Source organism: Capsicum annuum, chromosome 7, assembly GCF_002878395.1.
Source record: "Capsicum annuum cultivar UCD-10X-F1 chromosome 7, UCD10Xv1.1, whole genome shotgun sequence".
Classification (NCBI taxonomy): Eukaryota; Viridiplantae; Streptophyta; class Magnoliopsida; order Solanales; family Solanaceae; genus Capsicum; species Capsicum annuum.
Window position 1 is genome coordinate 23098729 of NC_061117.1, and position 13572 is coordinate 23112300.

A 13572-nucleotide genomic window follows, 5' to 3' on the forward strand; every position below is an offset into this window, starting at 1 on the left:
TAATCTATGTGTCAAAATTTAATAATTTATTTATTATGAAACGGAGGGAGTATTTATCAAGAAAAACACAAAATTCTTCTCTACAAATAGCCAACATAACAATCTACTAGCTAGTGGTGACAAAGCCACGTGTAATGAAGGAGAATATCAATTGGCTTTCGTTGTATCCATTTTCGTTCTTTTTTCAAATTCTTTGAGATGAATTATTCGAGTCGAAGGTCTATAAAAATAATTTTTTTATTTATGAGATATGGAAAAGATTTGCCTAGTACTTTATTCTCATCAAATTTATTTATGAAATTATACTGAATCTGAATCTGATTGAGATATAATAAATACATTAGGAAAGGAACGCTCAAGCAATACAACAGCAGCAGCTCAATGTAATTCCATAAGTAAGGTGTAGGGAAGATAGAACGTACACAAACTTCACCTCTACTTTTGGTAGAGAAGTTGTTTCCGATAGACTCTCAATCAATAATAGTTGGATAATTAATTATATAGTCTAAAAAGTTTGGGATCCTCTATTAGCTAGCTAGCTTTGGTGTTTCTCTGCACGGTACTATAATTTAATGCACATAATAATTGTGTTGTACAATACAAAGTCCAACAATTATTCAAGAAACTTTTTGGTGCCAGCATTTTTGCAACTCACTTATATCCTGCAAAGTTAGATAGAGAAATGATTTCTCTATAATTAATATGTAACATTCTGACATGCTTTTAAATATACTAAAATTCTCAAATATTAGCCGCTAGTTGCAATAAAGAGAGTGACCACCAAAGTTCTACCAACAAGGTTGTAATGGAGTTTCAAGTACTCCCTCCTCCTTAACTAGAGGTCTTAAATTCGAGTCACTTTAGGTACAGAGTTGATTTTGTTAGGGAGCACTTTACCCCAATGTGAAACTTTTCGATGCGAATCTAAATGTAGTCGGGCTTCAATATGGATGGATATTACTAAATACGGGATGAATTAAAAAATAAAAGAAAAAAAAAAGTAACCACCAAATTACTTTAGGATGTGTTTGGAAAGAAGAAAATGTTTCAAGGAAAATGAGTAAGCTTCTTAGTTGTTTTTTTGGTGTCAGTACATAAGCAAAAACATATTATTCTACAAGCATTTATATATAATATAGACAATTATTGTGGGAGGTGGGGTGGGGGAAGGTTAGGGATGTGGGTTGTGGGGTGGTGGGGAAGGGAAGAGGCTATGGAGATGTGGGGTGAAAATGAGGTATGTTTGAGTTTAGAGAGGAAACGAGCAATGTGAAATGTTATTTGTGAAACTTGTTTTCTCTACCTCCATTATAAAAGTTATTTTCCTCATTTTCAATAAACTTATCTTTTAAGAAAAATATTTTCTAAAATTCTAACGAACCAAACATGAAAAAGAATATTTTCAGGAAAAAAAATTTCTCGATACCGGACACGCCCTTAATCCTCTTCTTCCCTTTATATGAGGGGGGAAATAGTAGTATCACAACTCACAAGGAGAGCTAGAAATCAATTGATTGTGTGTACTATGTCATTGTGAACATATTTACAACTTCAATATGATGTGCCAAAACTTTAATTTTGTATATACAATGTGATTTTCTGATAAAAAGATTCAGGCTAATCCCTTCTTCTCCGCCATATTGTATTATGCAACATAATTAGGAAAAGCAAAATTAATGAACAAAATCAAGTATATGTTTTAGTGATTATTTACGCATGAATTCAGTTCAATATAAACTTCTAATATGGGGATATAATTGCTATGTCTTAAAACTAGTCTAAGCTTCTAAAAATGTCTTTCACATCATGAAACATTATGCCTCAAGACAGTTTACCTAATATAAATATGAAATCATCACTTGCTTTCCATGATAAATTTAAGAGATCAAGTTTCATGTATCATTGGTTTCTAAAAAATTACATAATCAGGTCACAAATAAGATAATTATAGATAAAACTTTACGATAAATATTATGTTACATAACTTAATTCAAAAACTATTTGTTGTCGCTATACCTTATTCAAACATTTTTGTAAGTTTGAGAGGTTAAAGCGAAAAAAAAAAACTATTGATATATAAATAATAATGCAATAAAAGTAGTACTCTTATATCTTTTTAAATTTCACAGAGCAACCATCCCTTATTGTCTGGCTTATTTAAATCATCATAGAGTACCTTAGCTAGCTACCCCACTATTGTCTATTTACCTATATATACATATATCTTGGGCCATGCATTGCTAACCTTTGTTGTTGGGATTCTTCTAAAATGATGTTACATTAGTATTGGATCTTTCAAATTGCATTCTTTTTGAAGGATTCTAACATGTATCCGTCAAAATATTTTGAATCCTAGCAACATGAACTTATATAAATGCTAACATACATATACATGCATAGTAACTGAAATAATTCTTTGATTAGAATCTAAATTATAGGCATTAACAGTCGTGGAACTGCCAAACTGTAATCAAGAGTAAGGATAAAAGTTCAATTTTTTCATGTGTGGCTAGTCAAAAATACAATTCTCTGGGAAAACAATTTTTTAAAAGTGAAATGAAGAAAATGACTTTCATAGTGAAATTAGAAAAATATAAGTTCCACAAGTGATTATATAATCCTAAACATATGACAAGTATGTGATCCTTTGCTAGGGGTATTAGCTAAATGAGCATAAAATTTTGTACCACAATCATGAGATATCTCTCTCATAATATAGAAGGGACTGATAGCTTGGTGCACTAAGCTTGTTTACCTTATATTTTGGAAAGAGATTAATTTTGTAGCTCCAACCCGTGATTTATTTTTTTTATAACATGACAATAACTTTACTAGTTATCGGTGAAAGTGAGATGAATAATCCTAATTAAAATTCCAACATAACATGATTTTGAACCAAACAACCGCTAATTACATTAGACTAACAGTCATTTTTACTGGATAAAATGACCAAAATAGAAATAAAGAAGAAGAAAAAGAAGCAGCAACAATATGATTTTTCTTTTAAGATTATTAATTATACCTTTAAGCAGTAGGCTTATACATAACTTAAATCAACAACAATAATAACATATTTAATATGGTCTCACAAATTGTAAGTACAATTTGGAGAGAATATAGTGTATCTACCTTCCCATCTCTAAAATAGAAAGGTTGTTTCCAGTAAATCCTCAGCATAAAGAAAAAATAATCCAAAACGATTCAAAAAAAGAAGTAATAGAAATAACAAATGACATGACATAGTAACAGAAAAGTAACTATAACAAATATATAATTTATATGACTTAAATCCTTGTGTTAGAAATGAACTCAATCAAAGAAATCCATGGTGCTCTAAGTTTTTTGCTTAATTATACCTTAGCAGTAGGCTTATCACAGTCTAAGAAGAGTTACTACTTCATACTGTCATTTAATTTTCAATTTATATTACGTATTAATTTATATAACTTAAATCAACAACAACATATTCAATGTAATCTTACATAATGAAGACCAAAGAAAATAATTAATACACAAATCTTACTCCTACCTCAAAAATAGATAAACTTTGCTTCCGATGACAGGTCTTCGGCTTTCGAAAAAAATTAATCCAAATTAGTCCGTAAAAAAAACTAGAAAAAGCAACATATAATAACAAAAACAATAAATAATAACACAATAGTGATTACAACGAAATGATACTCTATATATAACTTACAACCAAAAGTAATTTATATAAAGTAAATCCTTGTGTTAAAAATGAAGTCAACCAAAAAATTCTATATATTAGATGGGAATTGAGAATTCTTGTCTTTTTTGGTGTTTTATAAATCTCTAAATGGTGAGTGAGAAGGGAAAGAAGTATGGTTAAAAGAAATATGTTTTTATTTTGTCTCATATAGTAACAAAATTTTAACCTTTTATTACCCAAAAATAAATAGAAATTAATCTTTTTCACTGAAATGTATGAAAGATCACAGAGAGAGCAAAAACAATGGGGCAAACAAGATGAATTTATATCAATAATTGGTGAAAGCCAGGGAATCTTCTCTGCCATTTTTTCCCTATGGTTTCACCACTTTGATTTTTAAAAAGTCAAGCAAATCAGGAAAAAAACATAAAATGAAAAAATAAATAAAAGAGAAAATGTAACTTTCCATTAAATTCAATTGAACGTGAGTGTACAAAATGAGAAAAAATCCAAAACTTTCTCCTTTCCCTTTTCAAGAAGCAATAAACCAAAAAAGTTTTTAAAAATTTACAGCCATCCATGGCTTAAAATATTTGGATCTGATTTTCCGTGGAGAAAGCGGAATTTTTATCAAACAGGTTTATCATTTATTATATAATATATATACATAAAAGAATTAAATTTTATATATGTATATTGATTTTTCCAGAACTCCTAATTTTTAGTGATAGAAGCAAAATTTTCACTTAGGAAGTTCATCGTTTGCTCTCTATGTACATAAAGATAAAATTTTAAAACCATACCTTATACAACGTAATTTTCCGGACAATGACTAAGTTCAAGAAGTCTTAAAAACCATGTCTCTAAATAATAGGTAATTCAGAGAGAATTCACAATATTAAGTATACCAAGTAATTGATCAATTGTCTAACTCATGAGCAATTTAAAAGTGAATTTAATTAGAAAAATGAAAACTAAATATATAAGGAAATTTTCAAGAATTTACCATGAAAATTAGGTTGATTATCTTCAAGTATACTCCATATGGAACCAAACAAAGAAAAAAACAAGTCCAAAGCTTGTCATCTTTTCCCACAGCTTTCTTGGACTTTCATAGCTTCATATCTCATCTCAAAATTTGCCAATTTAGAGATGAAAAATTCAGCAGCAAGAAGTTCAAGAAAGCTGTGGAAAAGCATGACTTGGACTTTGTCGTCAACAGCAGCTTAAAATTTGTCAATTCACAAAAATTCTTAAGGAAGAAGGAAATTGAACAAGTGAAAAAGAGAGGAGAATTGAGAAAATAGTGATTCTTTTTGTATGAAGAGAGGAGAGTTAAGGGCAAAGGCCATATAGATAGAGAATGAAACAAATGTGTTGGATGGACCACACTAGCAATATATAAATTTTATTGTGTGAAATTAATCAGCTTTATAGAGGGGACTAAGGGAAGTAGGGTTCATTTTCCCCACATATAATGCTTGCTTTCTTTATTTTGTGAGTGCTATGTGGGGTAGCTAACATATACCCAATCTTAGATGGTAGCTACCTCATTAATCTTGAAAACAAATAAATACAAACTGAGGAAAATATGAAAAAATAGAAAAAAAAATTATAAAAGTTTTACTTAAAAAATAAGTGGGATAAGTAGAAAAATATTATTTTAAAAACATATGATATAATGCAAACAAATACAATAGGATCGGGTTGGTGGGCAACAATAGAGTTGGAATTTTTCAACAGGGGTGTAAAAATATAAAGAAGTAAATTGATAAAGAAGTCGAGAGATATCAATATGTAATATAAATATATAAAAAAATATTTGTATTTAATATTATAGTGTAATTTTTCGACGAAGGCATGATGTCGATCGGCACCCCTCAATTACCTTCTTTCGTATCTCCATTCTTCTCCGCAAACTCTTTCAGTTGTTGGACGTGCAAAACAACCTATATTCCCCTTTACAACTACTTATGAAATCTCATTTATACAATTTAGTTTTTCTACTTACACCAGGAAGCCATTATTTTTTCTATTTATGAAACTTGTTTTCATAAGGCAAAAATAACCAACCAACCACGAAATGTTAGTGTATATATTTTCACGAGTGTTGGATCTATGGAAGTTAATGTGTATGTAAATCTTACACCTAAAATATATAAAGATATTATTTTTGATAGATCAATGATTCAAGTAAAACGTTAAAAAGTAGTTTATAAAAAAATGAAACAACAAAAGTAAAGAAACCAAGACAGAATGCTTTTAATGCTTATTAATAAAAATTCTTGGAATTACCTTAGAGAAGTGATCGGATAGCGTAATTAATCTTTTTGTCAAGAAAAGAAAAATGAGAAGGAAAATGATAAGGGCATCCCATCCCCATCACATGCACCATGTGGCTATGATGATTTTCTTTAAAAAATTTGTTGGTAACAAAAGGTATGGGTTTTTTTATGGACCCCAAAATTAAAGTTATATTTTCTGCAACATCATACATATACACTTACTAATATATATTATCTTTGATGTAAATACACTCAAGAATGTAGATTTTTGTTTGTTAAAAGTGGATTTGGTTCATTCTGGAAAACTTAAGAAAGAAATAGGACCTATATGGCCACTATTGCATGTGCATGCTCTTACTCTTTTTTCCTAAAATGTTAAGAGGATTTCAGATGTGGAAATAATGAGTTGGAATCCTGCGTGGTGGATTTTCTATTTATCTTATATTTTAAATTGGGGGGGGGGGGGGTTGAGGGGGGTTAATACATTTACAATTATTTAGAAATAAGACTGGTCTTGTATAAAAGTGTATAACAGTGCAAATAAATTGTACATATAAACAATGTAAAAATTTGTATAACTTGTTGCTAGCTATAAAAATGAATTTCTTTTGCGATTTTCAGTTGCAATTTTAGTTTAATAAAAACATTAATCCAAATCTCCATTATATGACTTCCAATTATGTAGAGTCTCGCTAGATTATTTTTTGCTATCTAAACAATATTCGCGCTCCAAACCTGTTTAACAATGATGAATTACCTTTTTAATATGATGTTCATAATCAAAATCATACACAAATTCAGTACTCTAACCATAATAGATCTCGCGATGATGGATTACCTTTCAATAAATTCTTTTAAAATGAGAGAACTTTCTCTAAGACCATTTAAAATAAACTCTTGGCTCATAACAAAAACAATATAGTAATATAGAATAAGACGTAATAAAAGTACAAGAGATAATAATTAGTAACAAAAACATAAGATAGTAGTAAAAGAGAACTACAACACAATAACACTACAATCGAACTACGTACAATATGTAGTAACATAGATCAAAGAACAAAAAATTACAGGAGTGTCCTACGACTACTAGTAAGGAAAACAAGATATATATATAATAGATTTCTATCTACTAGTATGGAGACACTCTTACTTTCTAAACTTCTACACTAATTCGGGTCTTTCATACCTTCCTTAAGGTAATATAATGACTTAGGTAAGTTGCAATTGTGTCATGTCATTTCTAATCACTTATCCCCAATGCTTATTTGACCTTCCTTTACCTCTCTTGAATTCATCCAGAGTCAAAATATATAATAGGAGAATTAATTAATATTTTTCTTTCTACTAGACTTCTTAAAATATATGATAGGAGAATTAATTAATATTTTTCTTTCTACTGTTTAATTAGAAAAATATTCCTAAAATAGGACTTTATTAAGGAAATACTTCTATAAATATTGAGATGTACATTAAACTAGAAAACAAATCGGTTTGCCTATTGGAAGATCATGATTGATGCTCATCTAACTTGATTCGATTGCATGTCTAGATTGGTGGATACTTGATTTTCTAACCATCAACTTCTTCATTATTTTTGTCAACATAATAGAATTCAACATGTGTATATATATATATATATCTTCTTTGTTTTCATTCAAAATCATTCTTTAGGGTCAAAATTTTCGCTCAGACAAGAATTAGTTGGATCAAAATTGAAGCTTTGTTATCACTATTTTTTTTTATAGTTTACAGATCGTAGATGACTGTCGGTTGACTTTGAAGAATTTCTTGTATAAATATTAGGAATAATTATAGTGTTTTGATATCTTTATTATCTTATTATTTTATTTTAATTTACATTACAGATGCTAAAAGAATGTGGGTCGGTTTTAAAAAAAAAATTTAGATAAAGATTAGGTTTAATTGTATTAGAATAATATCTCTATTAGTTTGTTATTTTGTGGTAGTTTACAGTTCATAAATGAATCTCGATCGGCTTTGAAAAATTTGTGTGTAAAATTTAAGTTTAATTGTATTGTTTTGATATCACTTTTATCGTATTATTTTGTTGTAGTTTACAGGTGATAGATAAATGTTGGTTGGATTTGACGATTTTTTTTGTAAAGGTTAGATTTAGTTGTATTATTTTGATATCTTTATTATCGTATTATTTTGTTATTGTTTACAAGTGGTAGATGAGTGTCAGACGACTTTGAAAAAAAATTTGTGTGTAAAGATTAGATTTAATAAATAAATTCTCCATATTTACTGCTCAAAAGATATTAAATTTAATTATTATATTCATCTTTGTTATTTAAATAAATATCCTATTTAGTATAATGTTTGAACTCGTTAAAGTGAGGTACACGCGCAAGGCACGTACACCTAAACTAGTATATGAATAATTAGTGTTGGTAAGTGTTTTTTTTCTCCTCATACCTCATATGTGTAAAAAAAGACTAAAAATCTATGGTAACAGAAAAATGGAAAAAATTTATACGACTTTTTCTTTTTGTATATGTTAAAAAGGAGCTAGTCTCAAAATCTATGAGAATATAAAAAAATATATATATTTATAGGTTTCTCTTTCCCAAATCAATATTGATATATCTTTTAGTTAATAAATAGCTTGCTAACATTTTTTTCCGTCTATGATTGTATATATGTTCTAGCTTATGTGAATGAACCTTTTCAAAATTATAAAAGCATATAATCAAGTTAAAAGAGAAACTAATTAAATTAGCAAAAAGGTTAAATTATTTCTTTATATACGCTATGATAGGTTTTCTTCTAAGTTTTTCTTTTATTTTGATTTAAGTCATCTTCTTACAATTATTATTATTATTTTTTTATTTTTTAAATTTCTTTTAGTTAATAATTTTAAAGTTTATATATGAATTATGCATAATCAACATTAACAATGAATTATAATTTTGATAATTTTTCACATTTCTCTTTAACTTAGTCTTATTTGTTGAATAAGAATGTAACAACTATAGGTGCTCATCCCCGTGCATAGTGGCAACATGATTAAAGAGAGGAAAGCGTCAATAATCGTAGAACTCATAAAATACAATTACTAATAATCAGGGTAACTCATGTACTCATTTTGTGCTATTCTTTTAAGAAAAATATTATATTTTATTTAAAGTCAATTGTTATTTTTCAATCATTTATTCTTTTATATATTTCATATTGATCGGAGGCTTAACGTGAAACATACATGCAACACACGTACACTAATATAGTATATTTAAAATTACAACACATATATAAAACTTAAACTTCTTTTCCTTTTTTATAATTTTAATATTACAAATAATTAATTGATGTTAAAATCTGATTGGAGGTTGGGAACATGGAGCCCACATCCCACAAACAAAGGTCAAGTAACATGAGAAAATTGAAGGAAAGGTGTCTTTTAAGTCTTGAATGAAGGATTGGTGACATTGACCAACAGATAGGGTCAAATATCATTAGAAAATTTGATTAAGTTAATTGTGGACTTGATTAATATTTTCAAAACTTTCTAATCTTTCAAAAATACAAATCAACCCAACCCACACCCCTCTTCAATCCAAATCAACCATTTTTTTCTCTCTCTCGACAACTTCTCTCAACTCTCTCTCAACCAACTGTTCCGCAAAATTTCTCCCTTCAAACCTCGACGACTTCTACCTCTGGCGACAAATAATTGGGCTTCGAGTTCCCTTCTTTTCTCCCTTCAACCCCTGACGACTTCTACCTCCGGCGATAAATAGTTGGGCTTCGAGTTTCTCTCTTCAATTTAAATTAACCTGTCCCTCATCCCTCTCTCAACAGCTTCTCTCAACTCTCTCCCAACTAACTGTTCTGCAAATTTCTCATTTCAATCCTCGGCGACTTCAACATCCGACTATAAATAGTTGGGATTTGAGTTCCTTTTCGACTTCAACCTTCAATCGATGTGATAGCCTTGCTGTCCGGCCACAACAACTTCGAATTCTTTATCGTTTCTTTTCTTCTTTCATAGGTAAAGATTTATGGCCTTTTTAGTTTTGAAGAAAACGATGAACTTGAGTCAACTTCTCTTATAGTATTGGTTACCAATTTCAATATTTGTTGCATTAACTTAAAATGCGGTCTGAATAAAACCCTAATTTTTGGTATTTCTTCTCTTCTCTTTTTGAAGTGAATTATGATATTTTGTTGTTTGTTGCATTTTTTTAGAGTTTGATTTTTATTGTTTATGTTTATAAAAATAAAATGATAATTTAGGTTGATTTGTTCTGTTCTTGTTCTTGGTAAAAATGGTGAAATTGCTATTTTTTTATTTAAAAAAATTGTGCTATTTTTTTGTTTCATCCAACAGATTACCCACCTGGTGTAACATATTAACCATCTAATGCAACAGATTTATCATATGATGTAACAGATCAACCATCTAATACACTAGAGGAACCATCAGATTATAATTCTGATGCAACAGATTAATTATCTGATGCAACAAATTAACTATCTGATACAACAGATTTACCATATATTGCAACAGATTAAGCATCGAATAAAAAATTTGATGCAACTAATTAACCATATAGTGCAATGAAAGAACCATCAGATTAATGATCTGATGCAACAGATGAACCTCTTGTTGGATAAAATCCTATCAACTCTTCCAATAGGAAATGTCCAAGACTTGATTTTTCCAAATGATCATTCATGTGCCGTGATAGACGACCCTATGTTGAAAGAAATCTAAATAATATTAACCCTTGATAACTGTTCCAACAGATCACTCATGTGTTACAACAGATGTGTGACCTGTTGCACAGATCATTCATCTTTCTCAGCACATGAGTGATATATTTTGTATTATCGCAATAGATTACTTTGTCGTTGCTACAGGTTAGTTAACTGCTCTGAAAAATCACTCATATGTTGCAACAGATGTGTGATATATTGCACAAACCATTCATTTTCTCAATAGATGAGTGATATGTTTTGTATTATTACAACAGATTACTCATCCATTGCTACAAATTATTTAACTGTTCCAATAGATTACTCATATATTGCAACAGATGGTGTCGTAACAAATGTGTGATCTGTTGCACAGACTATTCATCTTTCTTAACAGATGAGTGATATATTTTGTATTATTATAATAGATTACTTAGCTGTTTCTACAGGTTATTTAACTGTTCCAACAAATCAGCCATATGTTACAATAGATGATGTTGCAACAGATGTGTGATCTGCTGCACAGACCATTTATTTTTCTCAACAGATGAGTGATTTGTATTGTATTATCGTAATAGATTACTCATCCATTGCAACAGATTATTTAACTATCCCAACTGATCACTCATATCTCACAATAATGTATTATCTATTGCACAAACCATTCATCTATCTTAAAAGATGAGTGATATATTTTGTATTGTTGCAATAGATTACTCATCTGTTGCAACAGTTTAGTTATATGCTACAACAGATATATTACCTGGTGCAACAGAATGGTGATCTGTTGCAACAAAAGGAGGAATGTTTCAAAAGAGATAATGCAAATACTAATAATTCTTTCACCGAAGAGTTGGTCAAAGTCTTCGGCATTGATCGTTAACCTATGAGAATGCAGTGCGATGGTGTCGCAGATTTAGCGGGTGATTCGTGGTTAAATCAACCATGGAAAAATCTTTCGACGCCTTCAGAAAAATACTTCGAGAATAAAAATTGGATGCTTATTTCAGGGGCAGCTGCTTTGGAAAATATCTTGATTTGTCGGAGGACAACAATGGTCATTTCTAAATAAAAATGGTATATGAACTTCTCAAGCATAGGTTTATGTATGAAAACAAAGATAAGATGGATGAGGTGTGGATAAATTACTATGGCATGCCAATTTGTTTTGGTTGGAAGGAGTTTGCCATAGTTACTGGACTAAAATATTATCCTCCTTCTCAAGTTATACCTATTCTAACCCCAAAAAAAGTACCTCGCACACTCAAAAAAGGCAAAGGCAAGTCGTGTGATTGTGATGACTTGGTGTCATTGTTAGTCTAAGCTTCAAAAATAAAAATTTGATAGAAGCATTGAAAAGTAAAAGACTTTCAAAGAAGCACAACCAGTCATTGTGCTTGGTTTGGTTTGTGCATAATATTCTTTGGATGAGAGACGTAACAACAACATAAGCCTCAGCTTAATAAAGCTCTCTGAGGATCTTGAGGCGTTTAACAGCTATCTTTGGGGGTGTGAAAGCTTCAAAATGACTGTCAAATATTTATTGACTCCGTTAGCGCCAAACACAGTCAACTTATATGGCTTTCCATGGGTTTTCATGGTAAATGTTTCTTTCTTCTATTATGATATCATTCATTTTGTTTACTCAATAATGATTTTGATTTATTGGCATTATTTTATAGGCTTGGGCGTTTGAAGTCATTCCTTATTTGAGACAACAAGTGAACTACCAGGAAGGAGTTTCCTATCTAAAAATCTTGAGATGGTTGTCGACCAAAACTGAGAAAAATGTAAAATTTCTTTATCTATTCAACCCCTCAAAGGATGCAGTAAGTATAATTATAATTAATTTTTTCTTTTAATTAATATTTTTTTTTGAATTATCTAATCATCATTTTAATATATGTAATGATTTATGTTAGATTGTACATCCGTCGCTAGTTTCGACCAATCGAGAGTTGAAGATGTCATTTTTTCTTACTTTACGGTCTGTGCAAACTTTATCGGACCCTAAGTTCATCGACAAAATAAAAATAGAATTGTTTGGAGCAACAACCATTACAAGAAAAATAATTTTGGAGGGTGGTCTTGTTGTTATTGATGGTCTTAGTGGTGATGGAGCTGTTGGTAGTGGTAGTGGTGCTGCTGTTGGTGCTAATAATGCTCATCTTACAGTATTTAAAGCAAACCATTATGAGTATGATCATACTGGTTATATAGATTTTGCCTCTCCCAGCGAATGTTCTGCAGGGAGAAACTTGATGTATTGATTAATGCTATAAATGTATTAACTGCTTATGTTAAGGAATTGACATCTAAGAGGGGTCTCATTCCATCAAAGAGGATTTTATTTTCATCCAGTCCATTAGAGATTAGGGCTAAGAGGAGAAAGAGAGTGATTTTCAGGGCATTATCAAGCATCCAAAAAAGCGAAATTGCAACTCCTTTGTCTGTGTGTTGAACTGAGCAACTTACAATGTCTAAAGCAGAGCAGCACGAGATGAAGAAGGTGAATATATATATCTTTCAACTGACAAAACAAACAGACACATATCTTTTTCAACAGATGACACATCTGCTAAAAATTATCAAACAGATATATACATCTGTTGCAATAGTTGACTAACTTATTGCACCAGATAAAACATCTGGTGTGACATATGTTTTGTCTATTTTAAAAAATCAAACAACTCTTTGTACCGCTTTTATTTGTACCAACAGACGACCTATCTACTGCAACAGATGATTCATATATTGTAACGGATTGTTCATCCGATGGAAATTATCATACAGGGTCTTTTTCATGTAAAAATTTGTTCCAACAGTTGATTCATTGTTGCAACAGAAATATAATCTGTTTGGGATAATTTAAAATGGGAGGAAGACCTATTTGAT

At 30.0% G+C, this 13572-nt stretch overlaps 1 long non-coding RNA gene across 1 annotated transcript; it reads right to left on the minus strand.

Annotated features, from left to right (window-relative positions):
• On the minus strand, positions 1-5093 carry LOC124885544. Its single transcript, XR_007042654.1, has 3 exons — positions 4677-5093; positions 3530-3571; positions 1-662 (listed from the first exon to the last, which is right to left on the minus strand). It is a non-coding gene; the product is annotated as an uncharacterized LOC124885544 (long non-coding RNA).
• Between the last annotated feature and the right edge of the window lie 8479 nt (positions 5094-13572).